Raw genomic sequence first — 19,449 nt, 5'->3', positions numbered from 1 at the left:
GATGATGATGATGATGATGATGATGATGATGATGATGATGATGATGATGATATAGTGTTTTAAGGTTTGCAAAATATTTTTCACGTACTGTCTCAATTGTTCCTCATAAAATCCTGGAAACTAGCTGAAGGAAAACAGATTTAAGTGACTTGTTCAGGGTCACACAGCTAGTGAGATTCTGAGGCCAGATTTGAACTCAGCAAGATTCATCTTCCTGACTCCAGGCCCAGTGCTCTACCTACCAAGCTGCCCCATTTTCAGTTATAGAACTTCTTGACTTTATACCATATGTAGTAGAAATCCAAGGAAAGTTCTCAAGGAAGGGAGTGACATAATGAAGCAGCATTGTCTGGTGGAAAGGGAATTGAGTATGGACTCAGAGGATTTAGATTCAAATCCTTCTGATGCTTGCAAGGCATAGTGAATTTGGAGTCAGGAAGATCTGCCTTTAGATCCTGCTCCAGATATTTACTAGCTATATGACACTGGGGGAGTCACTTAGCCTTTATGTGACTCAGTTTCATCACCTGTAAAATTAAGGGTTTGAATTAGATGACCTCTGAAGTCTCTTCCAGCTGAGATATATGATCCAATGATCAGATGAAGGTGGGAGTTTAGAAAGATTAATCTTGTAGTGGTATCCCCTAATTGCTTCAGTTAGTGCTGAATGTGGAAAAAAAGTACAGAATTCAGCCTCTGAGATGTAGGCAGGCTCTGTGCCTCTGGTCTATCCTCTTCACCTTGCTTCCTTGACCTCATTAGTCATTAAGTCATCACGTGTTTCCTGTATTGTCCTATCCTCTCTGCTCCTCTTTCTTTACAATTTCATCATGTTTGACTTGTACAGTCACAGAATCTCAGAACCAAGAAGCTAAACAGTCACCTATGTCCGATCAAGGATCTCCTCTTCAAAATTCCAGTCGAATTTTTTTCCTTCCTTCCTTCCCATCTTCCTTCCTTCCCTCCTTCCTTCCTTCCTTCCTTCCTTCCTTCCTTCCTTCCTTCCTTCCATCCATCCTTCCTTCCATCCATCCTTCCTTCCTTCCTTCCTTCTTTCCCTGGTATTAAACTAGAGATCAGCAATTCCACATTTTCCATCTGGTGCCCTAACTATCCTGACCACCATCCTCTGAACATGCAGTAGTTTTTCAAAATTCTTTCTAAAATACAACACCCTTAACTGAATAAACACTCCAAGTTTGGTCTGATTAGGGAAAAACTGCCACCTTCCTCACTGGGGAAACTTTCTCATAATGCAATATAAGACAACCTTAACCTTTTTAGCTACTGCATCACACTATTGGCTCATATTGTGTTTGAGGTCCACTAAAATTTTCCAGTCTTTCTTTCTTTGTTTCTTTTCTTCCTTCCTTCCTTCCTTTGTCTTTTTTCTTGTTTCTTTCCTTCCTTCTTTTCTCTTTTCCTTAATTCCTTCCTTCTCCTCCTCCTCCTCTTCTCTTCTTCTTCTTCTTCTTTCTTCTTCTTCTCTATCCCTACCTCTCTTTCTTACCCTTTCTCCTTTGCCTTCCCAATCCCCTTTCTCCTCTCTCTTTCTCTCTTCTACATTCCTTCCCATTTTTCCCTCTGTCAACCTTCACCCTCTTGTATTCATCATCTTCACCTGGGCAATATATTGACATCTTCTATAAAATTGTCAAAACTCCCATTAGCTTGGACTCAACAAGCCAATCAGTGCTCAGGATGGGCAATGGAAGTACAGAGGGGAGCCCATAAATGAAGGTAATAGAGTTTCATTGCATTGATACATAGAAACATAAACCAAACAGCAGCCTCATCAGACAATGAGCTCACTTCATTAAAGTCCCTGGAGTAGAAATCTGAATAGCCAGATGTCACCTTGGAACCCAGACTTCCTATTCATGATTGCGTGGCAGAACACATCAATGAACCGCAAGGAAAACTACTAAATACTAAAATACTAAAAATACTAAAGTATTTTCTTTACAAAAATAGGAAAAATGTATCTTGAGGAAGAAAAGGCCAAGATTTTCAATGGAAATAATGAAAAAAAATGGGAAGGAATAGGGATTAACAATTTCAAATTTTAAGCTATAATACAAAACAGCAATCATCAAAATGATTTGGTAATGGTTAAAAAAAAACAGGTTGATGAGTCGAACAGAGAGATACACAACATAGAAAAACAAATATATTAGACTAGCATTCAATAAATCCAAAGGCCCCATCTATTGGAATAATGTTTCAGTATTTGGCAAAAAAATAAAAAAATAAAAAAGCAGCTGGGAAAACTGAACAGCAGTCTGAAATAGTCTGAAATAAATTAGGTCTAGACCAAAATGTCACATAAATGCCAAGATCAGCTTCAAAATAACATAAATATAGCAAAAATGTATAAGAACAAGGAAAAAATAACTTTGAGAACAATAGAGGTTAATGGCCAAACAAGAGATAGAGTATCATAGAAGATAAAGTGGATAAATTTGATTACAAAAATTTACAAAAAAAAATTGCACAATCAAGTCTATTCAAACGAAGTTTAAATGTATTTTATTTCATTAAATATTTCCAAATGATATTTAAAACCATTTTGACATTAATTTTTAAAATAATTTTTAGTTCCAAATTCTCTCCCTCCAACCCCTCCCTCACCCCTTAAGAAGGCACACAATATGATTCCAACTAAGTTTAGAAGGAGAATGGTTAATTAGGTTAAAAAAAAAAACTTTGCAGGAAGTTTCTCCGATAAAGGTGTGATTTCTAAGATATGAGTAATTGATTTAACTTTATAGGATTAAGAGCCATAACCTAATTAATAAATGTCAAGTATATAAAGTCAGTTTCCAAAGGTAGACATTAAAATTTTCTATAGTCATATAAAAATACTCTCAACAATCAAAGATTAGAGAAATGTAAATTAAAACAATTTTGAGGTTCCATTCCATACCAGTCATACTGTCAACATTGACAGAAAAAAAAAAAGGAAAATGACAAGTGTTTGCTGGGTTCCTGAAAAATAGGCACATTGATGCACTGTTGGTGGAGCTGTGATTTGATCCATTAAATCTGGAAAGCAACTTGTAACTATGCTCCAAAAGGTAGTACACTGTTCAAGTTTTTTGACCCAACAATACCACCCATAGATATCTCAAAGGGATAAAACAAAGAGGAAAATATCTTATATGTACTAAATATGTTTAGCATCTCTTTTTTAGGATAAAAGAACTAGAAACTAAAACGGTGTACATCAATTAGTAAATCACTGAACATTTCATGGTATGTGAATGGAGTGGACTGTTATTATGCTTTAAGAAATGACAAAATAAAGTTTCAGAGAAAAATGGGAAGACTTTTATGAAATAATGCAGGGAAGAATAAGGAGAATACTTTACACAATGACAACACATTAGATAAAACCAACAAACAAACAAAAAAACCAACAACTTTGAAAGACTTCAAAATTGATCAAGGCAATGATAAACCATGGTGCCAAAGGACTGATGATGAAGTAGGCTACACACTTTCTGACAAAGAAATTATGAACTTAAACTGCAGAATAAGATACACAATTTTGGAGATAGCCAATGTGGGAATGTGTTTTGCCTGACTATGCAAACTTTTTACAAGGCCTCCACTCTCCAGTGGACAGATGTTGGAGGGAGAAAAACAAATGTTACTTTTTTTAAATACACATAATTTAAATAATGAATAGATAAGAATGTGGCTAGCCGGGTAGTACCATTATGACTCTACAACTGTTATTCCCTTACTTCCACAACAACAGAGATGTTTTTATATCTGTTGGGGTTAGGTAGAAAAGTGCCGATATCAGCCAATTTTGTTGTAGTCGTGGTCATGATTTTCACTGAGCCTGATTTTCATAAGGTTCAATGAAACAATTGATCCTGTGATCCAGACCTTGAGGCTTTATCATTGATTCCAGATGAAATCATCCTAGCCAGCCTGGCACAGGGCATCTACAAAGAGGGAGAAACACATTCTGGGAGAGCCTGTTCATACCAGTCCTCTCTCTGGTGGTGAATCCAAGAGCTGAGAGAAGCAAATAACTGGAAAAGAGAAAGAAAAGCAGAAAATCAGAATTGGAGGAATGCATCCATGATCATCACACACACACAGCTTTCACAGGGTTAATATAGAATTAAGACTTTTCCTGATGATTTAAAGGCCAATAGTCTATTTACCACTGGACAAAACTCATCAATGTTAAAAAAAATATGAGATTCATGGCAAGAAGTTGTATGACTTTGGACAAGGCACAAAAGCCTCAATTCCCTCATCTGGCAAATGAAAGACCATCTCTAGGGTCCTCTTAGATTCCTTAATGTATGATTATCCAGAATTATATATCTCAAGAGCGGCTGAAATTCTTCATCTCCCTTCCTCTAAAGAAAGTAATCAGAACCAAGGAAGAGTTTGCTTTGATGACAGAGGTTCAGTGATGGTCAAAGGACCCCAAAGGGGGTGGTGAATTGGGGGTGAATCTGAAGGCAAACTCTTGGTCTTGTCTGCATCTTGACAACCCAGCAAATTAATAATGGTATAAATATTCCACATTGTTGAAAAGGAAATAAATCTCTGCCCCCCTGAACTTTTATGTTTTTGTATATAGCCAGTTTTTCTATGACAAATGTTTAATCTCAGGATAGTATTTTTACTAACTCCCAGCATGTTACTCCTGCTGTCAGTGTGTACAAAAGGAAAGCAAACATTTTAATATGAACCTAGGAAAAGTGTAATTAGGAAGATGAATCATTGGAGCCAACAGATAATCTGTTTGCAACGCTCCAGATCCGGGATGCATGCTCCTTACCAGGCAAGAGTTGGGTTAGTTTGTTCCTTGGAAAATTTCCAAGGAGTCACTTTTAAGTAAGATTACTTGTCTTTTCAAACCAGGACTTCAAAGAAAAGACTTCAATATGTCTTCATCTTCTTGATCCAAAATTTAGTTCTTATGCATTGAAATTCATGGTTTCCAAAGCATTGTTTTTCAAGACTTCATGATTGCTGTGATCTCATCCACATAGGCCCTTTCTCCATCTACACAGAGAACACCCACTAATGAATCATGAGATCATAGATCTAGAGCCAAAAGACACATCAAAGGTCATTCAAATCACTACCCCTACCATTTTACAGAAGAGAAAAATGAGGCCCCGGGAGGATGCAACTCGTATTTGAGATTTATGATAACAAAGCTCCACCCGAAAATAATTTTATGGCCTGTGTGGAGATGAATGTCTCTAGTTAGGCAAGGCTAGTCCTTGAATACCAAGCATCTGTTGGGTCCATTGTTGTCCCCAAACTCAAAGCATTTCAAACGTGGTAGGATATTTCAGAGCTTGTAATTTACTATCGTGGCCTTTGTGAACCTAGAGTTACTTTCATGACATGGTGAGACATTAAAGGTGGAATTTAGGATGGTGGTAATATATCTAGGGTTCATATTATACTTTATTATGAGAGAAAACTGAGCATAGCGGACATAAAGCTGACATAGTGGATGTAAATAAAGTCAAGGAAACTCAGAAAGACCATGTTCAAATCTTGCCTGGATGAGGGAAGATTATGTAAGGGAAAATTGTTTTACTTTTAAGCATAGGGGAGACCTGGGTACATTTATTGGCATCAAAGAAGAAACAAATAGATAGGGAGAGATCAAAGATTAGGGAGCAAGAGGAGGTGATGATTATTGGAAAAATCTGCCAGAAAAATAATCACAGTGGATGGTATTAGGCCCACACATTGAGGTGTTGTTCTTGACGACCTTCAGAGGTTCGAACAAAAGAGGAGAGGATGGGAGATGATATGGGGAGTGGGGTTAAATAGGGAGAAGAGAAGAAGAGAAAGCACAAGGTGTATGACCTCTATTTTCTCAGTAAAATGAGGTGAGGTTTTTATATTGAGATGCAAATAAGAGAAGACAGTATAGGAGGCATGAGGAGAGAAGATAATAGTCTTCGCTGTTCACCTCTACACATATGAGGAAAGTGGTTGAGATAGGTTTCTGGTTTAACATCAGTGCTTTGGTGTAGTAGAAAGGCCAGAGCCTAGAATCAAGAAAAATGGGTTAGAATCTCACCCGTAACTTTAAGCATGCCATGAATAAATCTCTTGACTTCTTGGAACCTCTGTTGTCTTTTCTCTCAATGCAATACCCTTAATACACGAAACAAAGGATTGTGTAGCAGTCAAATGAGATGATACACATAAAATGCTTTGCAAATCATAAAGTCCTATCAAATTTTTTTATTATCTATGACTCTAATATGTCCATTCAGAGGAATGTGCAAAACAGAGCTGTCCCAACCACAGTAGTGAGTCTCCTGCTAAAATATGTATGGGGGACTCAGTGTATCTTCATTGAAATGTGTTCATTTGACACATAGTGGTGTCTTATCTTGTTTTTTCTTAGAGAATAGTGAAGTTTCCTATTTGTCTATGTTTATCTCTAGACTGGAAGAGAGTGAGCCAGTACTGGTGAGCTTTGTCTTTTGACTAGACTGATTTAGCTCTTTCCTGGATTTGTACCTCTAAGGTGCCCCTTATCTCTATTCTTTCAATATTGCATCCTGGGAAGAAGCAGGTAGACTAAAACAACTTTTGGGGGAAAAATAAAGGAAAAAAAAACAAGTATCCAGACTTGACTGGGTGGGTAGAGGGAAGATGAGTCTTCCTGACTCCAGGCTTGGTGCTCTAGCTACCTCTACCAATCAGTGTCCTATTCTTATTTGCCTTTATGGAATGTAAATGACCCTGGATTCTCGAGGCGTTTGACAAAGACCACAAGCAGTGACAGTTCTTACCAAACCAGGAATGTTTTGAGGTTGAGACCTGCCATCAGGCAATATTTGTGAATCTGATGTTGAGCCTGGGGGAACTGAGAGAGGTTCACCTCCAGCCTAGATTCAGATTCGTGAATCTGAATTTAGCACAGAAACTTTCAAAGATCATTTTCCAGAAGAATGTATTGAAATCAGAAACTGTTTTGTTTTGCATTTGTGTTTCTATCTCTAATGCCTGGTATAGTGCCTGGATCTTAGCAGGCATTTAATAAATACTTGTGGAATACATTTAATTGAATTACCAAAATGTAGAGTAGATACAGTTACTCAGTGATGAGGAAATTGAGACAAATGGGGTTAAATGACTTGCTGTGTGACCCTTGGCAAGTGACTTAACCCTGTTTGACTCAGTTTCCTCATTTGTAAAATGAGGCGGAGAAGGAAATGGCAGAACACTCCTGTATCTTTGCCAAGAAAACCCCAAATGGGGTCATGAAGAGCTGGACATGACTGAAAAAGGGCTAAACCACAACAGAGAATACCCTCAGTGACAAAACAGTGAATTTTTGAAATATGAAAAAAGTGCACCTCCCTGCCTTTGGCAAAATAAGTCTCAGATGAGAGGAGAGTCTTAGGCTTCTTTCCCCCATGATTGTTCTTGTTTAGACACCTTCCCCTTCTCATTCTGTCCCCTTTATGTTTGACCACTTCCAAGTCAGTAGAAGGTAAGGTTCATAGGGGAAAAAGCTGTCTAACCTGTGTTTATACATACATACATACATATATATATATATGTATGTATGTATATGTATGTATATATGTATATATATAAATATATAAATTTCATTTAGACATCCTGCCATACCCTTTATTGTTCCTGTCGCTGTCCTTTTTACCATTTTACTTGTCTATACCCAGTTTCTCCTGCTCCTTATTTTGCCCCTTCTAAAATGTGATGTATTCACCAACTTCACAAGATGTGCACCATGCACACCTGCATTGAATCATTCTAGCATCTTCCCACTCTGCCATTAGAGTGCAGAAACCAAGCTCAGTAACCTGACATTTCCTCTCCTTTGTTATAGCTAGATTTATTGAATTCTGCGATTCAGCTTTTCGATTGCCAAACTGCTAAGAATATCAATTAGAGAAACTTTCCGGTGCAGTGTTGAGCTAGCAAGTTGTTTGAATTTATATGATAATAACTTTGTCAAATGAAGTCAGACCTTGCTGTTGATGGTGGACTATTTTCCCCCCTTTTGTGGGATCAAATCTATCAAATACTATTCCCCATAATGTGCTTTCTTTGCAGCACATGGTCTGACCCGATCTGCCACTTGATTAAACCTTTACATAAATCAGACTTAATATTTAATAACATTGTCAGATGAAATACAGTGTTAATAGTTTAAATGTCAATCTTCACAGCTCATTGAGCTCTTTGAATAAATAGACAAGTTGCTTATTTCTGATTCCATGGCTAGTGAGGTGACATTATTTTTTTTCCCAGAGAGAAAATGGTTGGTACACTCTGTGATGGTTGGCAGTCACAACAGGGTTTTTTTTCCCACCCAATAAATATAGCTAGGAGCATAAAGTAAGAATGCAAATGCTGTATGGAAATTACCCTGCAAATCTTGTTTATTCCTTCCACTAATCTAATTCTGCATGCATACACACAGACACTCATGCACACATACACACTTATGCACACACACACACACATACACGCACACACACACACACACACACACACACACACACACACACAATGTTTTTATGGCATTGCTCCAGAACCTAGATTTGCCCTCCCCACCTTCCTCCCTGCCTGGTCTACAATTCTATCCCTCCCTCTGTACCTGCTGATTCTTACAGTTTTGTGTTTAAGTACTGTGTAACTTATAGTTACTTAGTACCAAACATTTGGGGAGTCTGGTCAGTGTCACAGCCTAAAAGAGGGTGACTCCGTGACAGTTGAACCACTCAGGAAGTTGGACTGTCCTCTTGGCTGTCACTTCCACCACCCCAAAACCATCATTCACAGGCACAAGGATTTTGTTGGTTTCTTGCCTCACTTTTATCTGTCTCCTCTGAACAAACTTCCTTTTGAATTAGACTATTCACCTTTGATTGATTTCTGGTTAATTACTGACATCTAGTCTCATTTCTTCCTCATCCTTTCCTCTTTTAAACTAAATAAGCATATTTTAAAGTAGAGAAATCCAGGGTTCTGCTCCCCAGTTTGTTTGGGAAATGCTGATTTTAGAAGTCTTCTGTTGAAAGGATCCTTAGATCCCTGGGTTTCTTAGTCAGAAGAGAGGCAGTATGGGAAGGTAGAACGGTTCAGCTATCAGTTGAGAAAGTTGTCTCCAAGTGTTGACTCTGATCCTTTGTATTTGTTTGTCCTTCAATAAATGACTTCACTTTGAAAAACTTCACCTTCCATATCTATATTTAATATTTATGCGGCCCTTTAAGATTTACACAGTGCGTTATATCTATCATCACATTTGAACCCCACAACAGCCTTGTGAGGTGAATGCTTTTATCCCTATTTTACAGAGCATAAAACAGGGTGACAGATCCGGTGGCTTGTTCAATGTTCCACAACTAATAATTGAGACAGGGTTTGAACCCAGGTCTTTCTGACTTCAAGTCCAGCATGCTATCCACTAGTTGCATCTATAAAATAGGGATAATAACATTGGCACTATTGAGCCATAAGAGAGTTCTGAAGGAAGTGCTTGGTAAAAAAATAAAGATGAATTCATATGAACTTAGCTATGACTATCTGGAAGGGACCTTCAAGACAATTTAGTCATACCGCAGATGAGGAAATTGAGGCCCAGAGAGGATAAGTGACTTTTTTCCAAAGTCACAGACTAATACAATCGAAAAATTTAAGAGATGGGAGTGATCTCAGAAGCCATCTAGTTCAACTCAATCATGAAGAGATCCCTGCTATAATTTATCTGGCAAGTGGTGATCCATTCTATTTGAAGACCATAAAAGAGGGGGAAGCTACCATCTTTCAAGTCAGCTCATACCACTTTTAGGCAGTGCTAATTGTCAGGCCATTTTTTGAGTTTTGTTTTTGTCCTTTCATCAAGCCTAAATTTCTAAATTTTCCTCTGTGTAACTACTCTCCCCCCCCACCCCCCACATAATTGCTTTGGATTCTGCCTTCTGTGACTAAACAGATCAATACAATCTCTTCTCCATATGACATCCTTTCAAATATGTCAAGATAGCTTCTGTGACCACCACACCCAGTCTTCCCTTCTGCAAGCTAAATATCTCCTGTTCCTTCCAAGCCCTTCATAAACTATACCTTCCCCATACGTGTTTTCAGTCTTCTTATACCTTACGTGCCCACGTATTATTCTCTTTAGTGAAACTAGCCTCCTTAGTGGTTTCATAAACAAAACACTTCATCTTTTGGCTCTGGAAATTTTCCCTGATTACCTTCCATGCTGATAATGCCCTCCTTCCTTATTTCTACTTATTTCCCTGGCTTCCTTCAAGTACCACCTAAAAACACCTTCTACAAGAAAGTCTTTCCCAATTGCTATTAGTTCTAGTACCTTACCTTTATAAAATAGTCTCTCTCTCTCTCTCCATATACATATATAGTATATTACATACATAAACATGTACATATATGTGTGTATAGATAGATAGCACATCTTATTTGCTTGTTGTCTCTCCCATTAGATCATGAGCTCCTCAAGGGCAGGAACTATCTTTGCTCTTCTTTTAATCCCTAGCATGTAGCACAGTGCTTGGCACATAGTAGGCACTTAAAATGCTTATTGACTGACTGACTCATATGATATGGGTTAAAGAACCTTCACTACCTTAACTTCCCTCCTCTGGACATTCTCCAGCTTACCAATATCATCCTTAAACTGTAGCACCTGGATTTGAACAAAATACTTAATGATGTCTGACCAAGGCAGAGTACGAAGTGAATATTACCTGCTTATTTCCAGAATCTATGCTTCTGTTAATTCACCCCAACATTTCATTAGTTATTTATCATTCCATATCAGAGTGCTAAATCATATTGCATTTTCAGCCATTAAAATTCTAGATCTTCTTCAGCCAAACTAATATCTAAATCATGTCTCCCCTTTCTTGTACTTACAAAGTTGATTTTTTTGTACCCATGTGTAAGATATTACATTTATACCTATTGAGTTTAATAGGATTTCATTTAGCTCAATGCCATAATCTGTCAGGATCTTTTTGGATTCTGATTCAGTTATCCACTGTGTGATCTATCCTTTCCATATTTACATCATCTGCAAATGTAAGCGTGCCATTCGTGCTTCGTGGTCAAGTCATTAATAAGCATGTTACACTGCACAGGGCCAAACCCATACACCTGGGGCTTTCCACAGGAGAACTCTATCTACATTAGCATTAAAACAATAGAAATTTCTCTTGATATCCAACCATCCAACCAATCATAAATTCATTATTTACATTATCGTCTAGTCTGCATCTGTCCATCTTTTCCACAAAAATAGCATGAGATACTCTATCAAAAGCTTTGCTTACATCTAGGTGAAGTTCAGGTCAAGAATTCCTCTCATCTACCAGTTTAGTAATTCTATCAAAAAGGAAATGATAATTCTTGATGAAGCCCAGATGGTTTTTGTCATTACTTTTCCCTTTGTAAGTTTTGCCAAACATCTCTTTAATGACCCATTTGAGGCTTTTCTTAAAAGTTGGAGCTCATTATTCTCTATTTTGTAGATTCTCTTTCCTTCCTTTGAAAAAAATAGGGACACTTTTCCTATGCTCTCATGTTGTGGTACCTCTCCCATTTCCCATCATCTTTCATATATTGCTGATGGTGCCTCAACAATAACATCTGCCAGGTTTTTTTTTTTTAATCTTTCAGTACCTAAATAAGGAGTTCACCTGGATCAGATTAATTGAATGAAACACCTAGAGCAACTAGGTGTTTTATTCCTATTCCCTTGCTTGTATAGGTATCAAATTGCACTGTCTTCTGTTGTTCATTGTCATTGCAAAGTAATAAATGCCTGTAGCCAACAAAAGAGGAGGGATTTCAACTTAGATGATCTAGCACCAAAACCTATCCTCTTTTAGTCACTTTTGTCAATCAATCAATATTTATTAAGCCCCTAGTATGTGCCAGGCCCTGTGCTTATGATGGGTATACGAAAAAGAGACAAAACACAATCCTTGCCCCCAAGGAGTTTACAATCTAATGGAGAAGACAATATGTAAATATATATACGCACACACAAAGGAAACTATATACAGTATAAATAGGAAATAATTAAAGAGCGAAGGATTAAGAGGGGTTGGGGAAAGTCTCCAGCAAAAGACATGATTTTAGTTGAAATGTCAAGGATGAGAGGTGAACATGAGAAGGGAGAACATTCCAGACTATTCCAGGTATGGACTAAAACCAGAATGTCCAGAGCTGAGAAATGGAGGCCAGTGTCACTTGACTGAATAGTACATGTTGGGGAGTACAGTGTAAGAAGACTGGAAAGGTAGGAAGGAATTGGGGTATGAAGGGCTTTGGATGTCAACCAGAGCATTTTGTATTTGATCCTGGAGGCAATAGAGAGCCACTGGAGTATGTTGAATGTGTATGGGGAAGTGATGTGGTTGGATCTGTGCTTTTATAAAATTACTTTAGGGGCTGCATAGATAATGAATTAGAACAGAGACTTGTGTCTTGTTTTTATATTTATTTAGAACTCAATTTCCCAGTCAAGCTAAGCAAAATCATTTTAGTATTGAAGTTTAAAGGGTTAATATTCAGGGCATGGTTCTCAATGAGTACAATTCAGTAGAAAGAGGGCTGAATCTAGTATCAGTGGATCTGGGTTCAAATCTGAGTTTCTTCATTTACTGTTTGTGTGATCTTGGACAAGTGGATCTTCAGATTTCTATTTTCTCCTTGATGAAGTGAATTTGTTGAACTTGATGATCTTTGAAACCCCTCCCAGGTCTCCAACTATGAACTCATCATTACTCCCTTGGAAAAGGAAGAGATTTGATTTAGTGTATACTATTTGTGTTCTGTAATATAATGCCCAGATTCAACTTTGCAAGAAGAGATACTGACACATAATTTGCTTACGAGGTCCTTTAATGTTTCCTTTGCATTCATTTCACTTTGACCCAATTCTTATTTTTACCAAGAATGGAATTGGTTACTGTGTTAAGCTCTCTTTACTGAAATCACACTATTTCTCACAATCTGAAAGTATCATTGGATTTAAGAAGACTGAATGAGAAAGGTTGTGTTTCTCATTTCATCTCTAATTGATGATCAGAAATGTCACAATTATGGCCATCTCCTTTCCTGCAGGGATTCATTTCAGACTTACTACTTTCCATTCTCTCTCTCTCTCTCTCTCTCTCTCTCTGTCTCTCTCTCATACATATGCATACATATATACATTTTTGTATATGTGTGTGTATAAGCATATACAAGTATATGTCTCTGTGTTTACACATTCTTTGCTTTTCTCTTGCTTTTGCCTCAGAAGTATGGACACATGATACAGATGTCCCTCCCATCACCTTCAAGTGCACTTCTTATCTGACATATTTCAGATGGTAATCAAGAGTGTTACTTTCAAATATCCTTCAGGTGTTTCTGGAGCAGTACTCTTCCCCTCCTTTAAAAACAGTCAAATCCATTTTTCCTTATTCTTTGTCCCGTCTTGTCTTGCCTTTGATTTGAGGCAAGATTTAGGAGCAAGATGTGTACAGTCAGAAATGGAGGTTTTTCTTATTTAACCTTTAGCAATTATTTGCCATTTATTCTTCATAAATGGGAGAGGTCATAGAAACATAGATTCTAAAAAGCTAAAAGGGATCTTCCAGAGGTCATCCAGCTCTAACCTGTGTCAGAATGGAAATCTCCCATTCAACCTCCCCAAAGCATGACCTTATGCCTCTGTTTAAAGATTTGCAGTAAGGAAGGGACCTATAACTTTCTGCAGTGACACATTTCAGCATTTGACAATTTTGATCATTATGAAGTTTTGCTTTTTTCCATCTGTTGGGATTAAATTGGTCTCTCTAGAAGTAATTAGTATAATGATTATCATGATAGCTAGTATCTGTAAAGTGATTTAAGGTTTGAGAAGCACTTTACAAATATTATCTCATTTGATTCTTGCAACAACACTGGGAGTTAAGTACTATTATTATCCTCATTTTTCAGGTGAGGAAACTAAGGCAGACAGCGATTAAGTGACTCACCCAAAGTCCAATCATTGCTCTGAGTTCTGTTTTCTGGGTTTGACAGAGCAGACCGATTCTGCAGATATTGGTAGATACCTCTTATGTCACCCCCGAGCCTTCTCTTCTCCCAGCCAAAGACCTCAGTCTTCTTATGACATTGAAAGGGTTTTATTCCTATTTCACCATCCTGACTACCCTGTCATGGTGTATTTTGTATTGTCAGTTTTCCTATTTGAAACCATAGATTTGTCTGAAAAATGGCGTTCAGAAAGGGCTCATAGGAAGGCTCTGCTTACTCTTTTACCACTGGGTTAGGTTATTTATACGTAACAGACTCCATTGGTCCCATCGCATGTCTTTGCCATTTAATCTACTGTGATGATGATTGGGTTGGGATAATCCAATTCAAAGACCACAAAAATCCCTGACTGGGCCTCAGTTGTTAAATTGCTTTACTTTTGGTTTTGGATTTTGCCAAGCAAATCTCGTTATGAATTCTTCAATTACTTTCTTTTGCAGGTTTTCTCATCTATGCAGGCACATGTGGGAACTCAACCAACATTCCTGCCATCATAGTCCCTTTGATGATCTTCAGGCTTTCTATTAGATAGAGGAGGAGAATATTCATTTTCTTTCAATCTAATTTTATTTTCCAGAATATTTTTGTCTGATTTGCTTTGTACCCACATGATATTTTCTTCACTCTCGCTCCGTCTATAACTGTGCTGATTCATTTCCAGTGAAGTAATTTGTTCCACTGAGCATCAGTGCTTCTGGTTTTATGATATTAATTTTGGGGTCTTGATAGCCAACTGGATTATCTTGTTGTTTTAAGTTAACACAGCAATGTCTCCTTTCGGTTTTAATAGCTTTCTTTGGGCCTATTCTGTACTTTAAGCTTTAGTTCCAATGTGTGATGTTTATATTCACACAGCCCATAGCCATCCATTTAGGTCCCAAGAACAAGTCCATATTTCTGGCATTAGAAGACAACAAGAAAGGATTTCTGTTAAGAGGGGCTGCAGCATGATAGTTGATTCTTCAGAGAAGTAAAGTGATTAAAATGGGTTTCGTTAAGGGTAAATATGCAAATTTGATCCCGAGGTCATTAATATGTATGAGAAAATTTAGGAAACTAAAGTAATTCTATCAGTGTAACTACAGAGGTTTCTTAGAGTGGCATAGTATATAGGAGGCCTGCCCTGGAGTCAGGAAGACCCATGTTCAAGTCCTGCTTCTGAGACTCAAGAGTTCTGTAACCATAGGCAGGTAATTTAACTTCTCAATGCTGTAAGGCAGGGGTAGAGAACCTATGTCCTCGAGGCCACATGTGGCCTTTTAGGTCCTCAAGTGCTGCCTTTTGAATGAGTCCAAGTTTCACAGAACAAATCCTTTTATTAAGGGAATTTGTTCTGGGAAGTTTGGATTTAGTCAAAGGGCTTCATTTGAGAACCTAGAGGACCACATGTGACCTCCAGGCCCCAGGTTCCCCACCGCTCCCCTAGGACAATCACTTAAAACTTTTAAGTTTAGTGGGTAGTTGATCTGCATTGGGAGAGTGGGATTTCCACAGGAAGAGTAACCTACATAGATAAAATTAGAGGTCTGGACTTCAAGTAGGACATTTTTTTCCTCTGGCCTAGAGTTATATCATCCAGAAAATCAAAACATGGTGGATTCCGAGATGACTTGTGTCTCCCCAAACCTTTGCTTTGGCTTTTTGTTTGTTTGTTTGTTTTCCCTGCAAGAAAGAAGCGGGAGTAAATATGGGCTGCCCTGGATATACTGTGACATTTACTACAATCGCTGTAAAGGCTTTGAGGTTTGTGAGTGAGCTTTTGACTCTGACATTTTCGGATGAAGCAACAAGGAAAACTTGGGAACGGAAACAAGCTTCTAGAAGCAATTTTTCAGATGGCAAACTCTTCAAGAGCATCTACCTGACATGTAATGGGGAATTAATTCATATGAAGCAATGATAATTTGGTGTTTAGCCATCCCTTTTTCTCTGCAGGCTAATGAGCAGAACTGGTTTCCAGAAACTCTTTTTAGGCTGAGGAAAATAAAGTTTAGACAAACAAATCTCTTCCAGGTTAAAAACAAGGCCAGCATAAAACAAAATGACATATTGGCTTCTAACATAGATTGGGAACTTCTCAATTGTGAGATATCATCCTCTCTCGCTCTTAGATTGATTTTGTAGAACTATTGTGTCCGGGCAACTCTGGTATTGGAGAAGATCTAGAGCTTGCTTTTGAGTTCTGACTATGCTGTTTACTAGCTGTGTGACTGTCGGCCAATCTTTTCATCTCTCTAAGACAGTTTCCTCATTTATACAATGAGGATATTTATACTTTATCTATCTCACAAGATTGTGAGAAAAATGGTTATGTGCATTAATTTTATCATTTTTTTTGGTCACTGTTACAGTTTTTCCCCTTCTTATCTCTGGCTTGGCTCATTCCCCCACCCCACCCTTTGCCTACTAATCTTTTTTTGTGGATTCAAGCAAATAAAACATTACTGTCTCTTTCAGCTGCTCTTAACCTTTCCCATCTAATAATCTAAAATGAGTTGTGTCTGTGTTTTTGTGTGTATCTATCATGTCCTTTGGACAATATTGAATTTTGACAAATCATTGAAAATCAATTTCCCCCTTTGCCTTGCTGGTGAGGTTATTTATCTTGCCTATTTTGGAGGAGAGTTTTTAGTCTTTGATATCAGAAGAGATACCATTAGCTCTGCAAATTGAAAACTTCTGGTCTTCATAGGTCATACAATAATCACTCCTTTGCTTGTGAGGGGGTGGTTAACTCACCAGTGCACTCAGGAAAACCAAAATGTTTCTTGAAAAATACACAGTGGATTTGAGGACCAGATAAACTAATATATGCAAGCTGATGGTGATTAGGATCAAAAAGAAAACAAGAAAAATCACTGCAGTGTCTTTTGCATAGGAAATGATAAAACATTCTATTTAATTGAATTGAATAAAGGCCAACAACAGGGGGAGAAAGTGCTTTGGAAATATGATCAAAAGACATTTAATGGGAGAAGGATGAAGATCAAGAAAAGGAGATGGAGGAGGGATGGTTAGACAGACGAGAGGAGACCCAAGAGAGAGCAGGGGCACAGAAACCAAGGAAGAAGAGTATGTCCAGGGAGGAAGATTGTTGATAGTGTAAAAAGTTGCAGAGAACAAGTAGAACAAAGCAATGAATTTATTATTACAATGTCATTGGTAATCTTGGAGAGAATAAATGCCATGCCCCACCCCAACCCCTAGGAGATCATGAGTTCCTCGAGTGGAAGGAGTTTTGTTTGGTTTTGCTTTATTTTCTTTTTGTATCCCCAGGAACTTGCAAAGTGCCCTGAACTTATTAGGGGTTAAATAAGGTTGGCAAATAGCTTTCAGTGGGGGAAAATAAAGAAGGTGACCAAGTGCTTGGATATTGCAGTTATTTAGGTTCTCCATATTAGAGGCTTAAGACCAGTGTTGGACCATGGCAAAGGAAGGAAGTTGGAAGAATATCCTTTGGCACAAGTAGCTTTCTAGTCCTTTTTTTCCCCCTTTTCATTGACGGTCCTTTTCTGGGACTGAAAGTGTCCAATGCCCTCAGGTGTTCTCCCTGTCAAAACCAATCCCTGGGAAAGAATCTGAGACTTACTCACACTAAAGCAGTAATACTCCAATATTACAGTGAGGTGACTAGAAGAGACCATGATATCCGGCATTATAATGAAACTATTAAATCTGACCTGGTTCAGTTGAAGGCTTTGTTTTTGTTTATGTTTGTTTTATTTTGTTTCTTATAAGGGAATGGAGTACCTTTGGGTTGCTCTTATTACATTTTGACATTTATGAAAATTGCATAAAAAGCTTCTAGCTTATCGAGTAAGCTTTTGGCTCTGACATTTTTCAAAGGAAACTATAAATAAACTGAGGCCCAGAGAGAAGTGACTTGCTCAAAGTCACATAGCTAGTTAGTAGCTTTGCCAGACTTAGAAATCAGGTCATATGACGTGTTTTCTTCTTCTATTCTTCTATGTTATTCTCCTTCCTTCTGACCCTCTCCCTTTTCTCCTCAATCTCTCATTTCTCCCTCTCCTTCATCTTCTTCCCTCATTTCTCATCTCTCAACTCTCATGTTTATGCACATGGAAATACCAGTGTGGAATAGACAGTGTGCTGAACCTAGAGCCAGAAAGACTTGGGTTTCCAGGTCTTCTTTTTCTTCATCTGTAAAACTGGTATGATAATACCAATCTGACAAGGTTGTGGGGGGGGGGAATGCTTCAGAAACCCTAAAACACTTTCCAAATATGAACTACTATTAAAATGATATAATAATAATAATAACTATTGTTATCATACTTTAACATTTTCCAAGTGCTTTATATATAATTTCATTTGATCCCCAGAATTACCTTGTTAGGCAAGTTCTTTTGTTATCTCCATTTCAGAGATGAGGAAGTCAAGGCAAAACATTAAGGGATTTAGCCAAGGTCATACAAGTCCTAAATGTCTGAGACATCATACAAATTGAAGTCTGAACAACTCTCAGTTTAATGCTCTGTCCATTATGTCACTTGGACACCATTTTTAACAAAGATCGCTGTCTTAATTATAAGGCCACTTTTAAGGTGTTTTTAAGGTGGAAAAGAGTGGGGAATTTGTTGGAGGAAGGGCTCCTCACCTTTGGTATACTCCTGATGTCATCTTTTCTGCCACCTCTACCTGTATAGAGGACTGTTCATGACAATCAGCTGCTTCCTTTCTGGGATACACTGCTAAGGACAGAGTGAGGCTAGCAATGTCTCTGTTAGACAATCTCTTTTGAGTCCTTTTGCTGTGGCCTCCCAACGTATTATTCAGGCCCTCATGCCAGCTGCATATTGAACAGAGTTCTTCACTGAGGTTCCTGCAGTGACCACATGGTCCTGTTTAGGAGAGATGTCCTTCATTTGCAGTCCACCACTATGTAGAAGGACTGAAAATTGTTCCATCCCATGCATATCACCTTGCTGGCATCGGATTCCCCATTTGATTGTGCTTCCTACTTATCTAATTGTGTTAGGAACTTTGAAGATTTGTCTCATTCTTTCTGGACTGAGCCACAGAGCTAAATTAATTTTGTACTATGAGTGGGACCAACTCTGGTCACCTAGGGAATGTGCCTACTAATTCTGATCTCAGGAGCACTTGGCTATTAACCTCTCTTAGTGCTGAGAAGGGGTCATTCATTTATCTCTTTGCTTCCTATCTCTTAATCAGAGCTCTATCCATGTGACAGAGTAGCCTCTGACCCTATGGTTACTGAATTATTTTAATGGCTTTTATGAGGGGCAGTATAAAAGTCTTTGGGAAGTTAGAATGTACAACTTTCCTTCTTGGAAGCACTTGCTTTGGTTTAGTTAACAA

The 19,449-nt window shown here is 38.0% G+C and overlaps 1 protein-coding gene across 1 annotated transcript in view; it reads left to right on the top strand.

The window, feature by feature from the left end:
* Positions 1-19,449, top strand: part of GRID1 (glutamate ionotropic receptor delta type subunit 1) — a 1,063,263-nt gene that overhangs the window by 996,255 nt on the left and 47,559 nt on the right. The window lies entirely within an intron of this gene.

This window comes from Vombatus ursinus, unplaced genomic scaffold (assembly GCF_900497805.2).
Source record: "Vombatus ursinus unplaced genomic scaffold, bare-nosed wombat genome assembly UNPS02015129.1, whole genome shotgun sequence".
Classification (NCBI taxonomy): Eukaryota; Metazoa; Chordata; class Mammalia; order Diprotodontia; family Vombatidae; genus Vombatus; species Vombatus ursinus.
The sequence above is the reverse complement of the archived record's forward strand: the minus strand, read 5'-3'. Positions and strand labels throughout refer to the sequence as shown.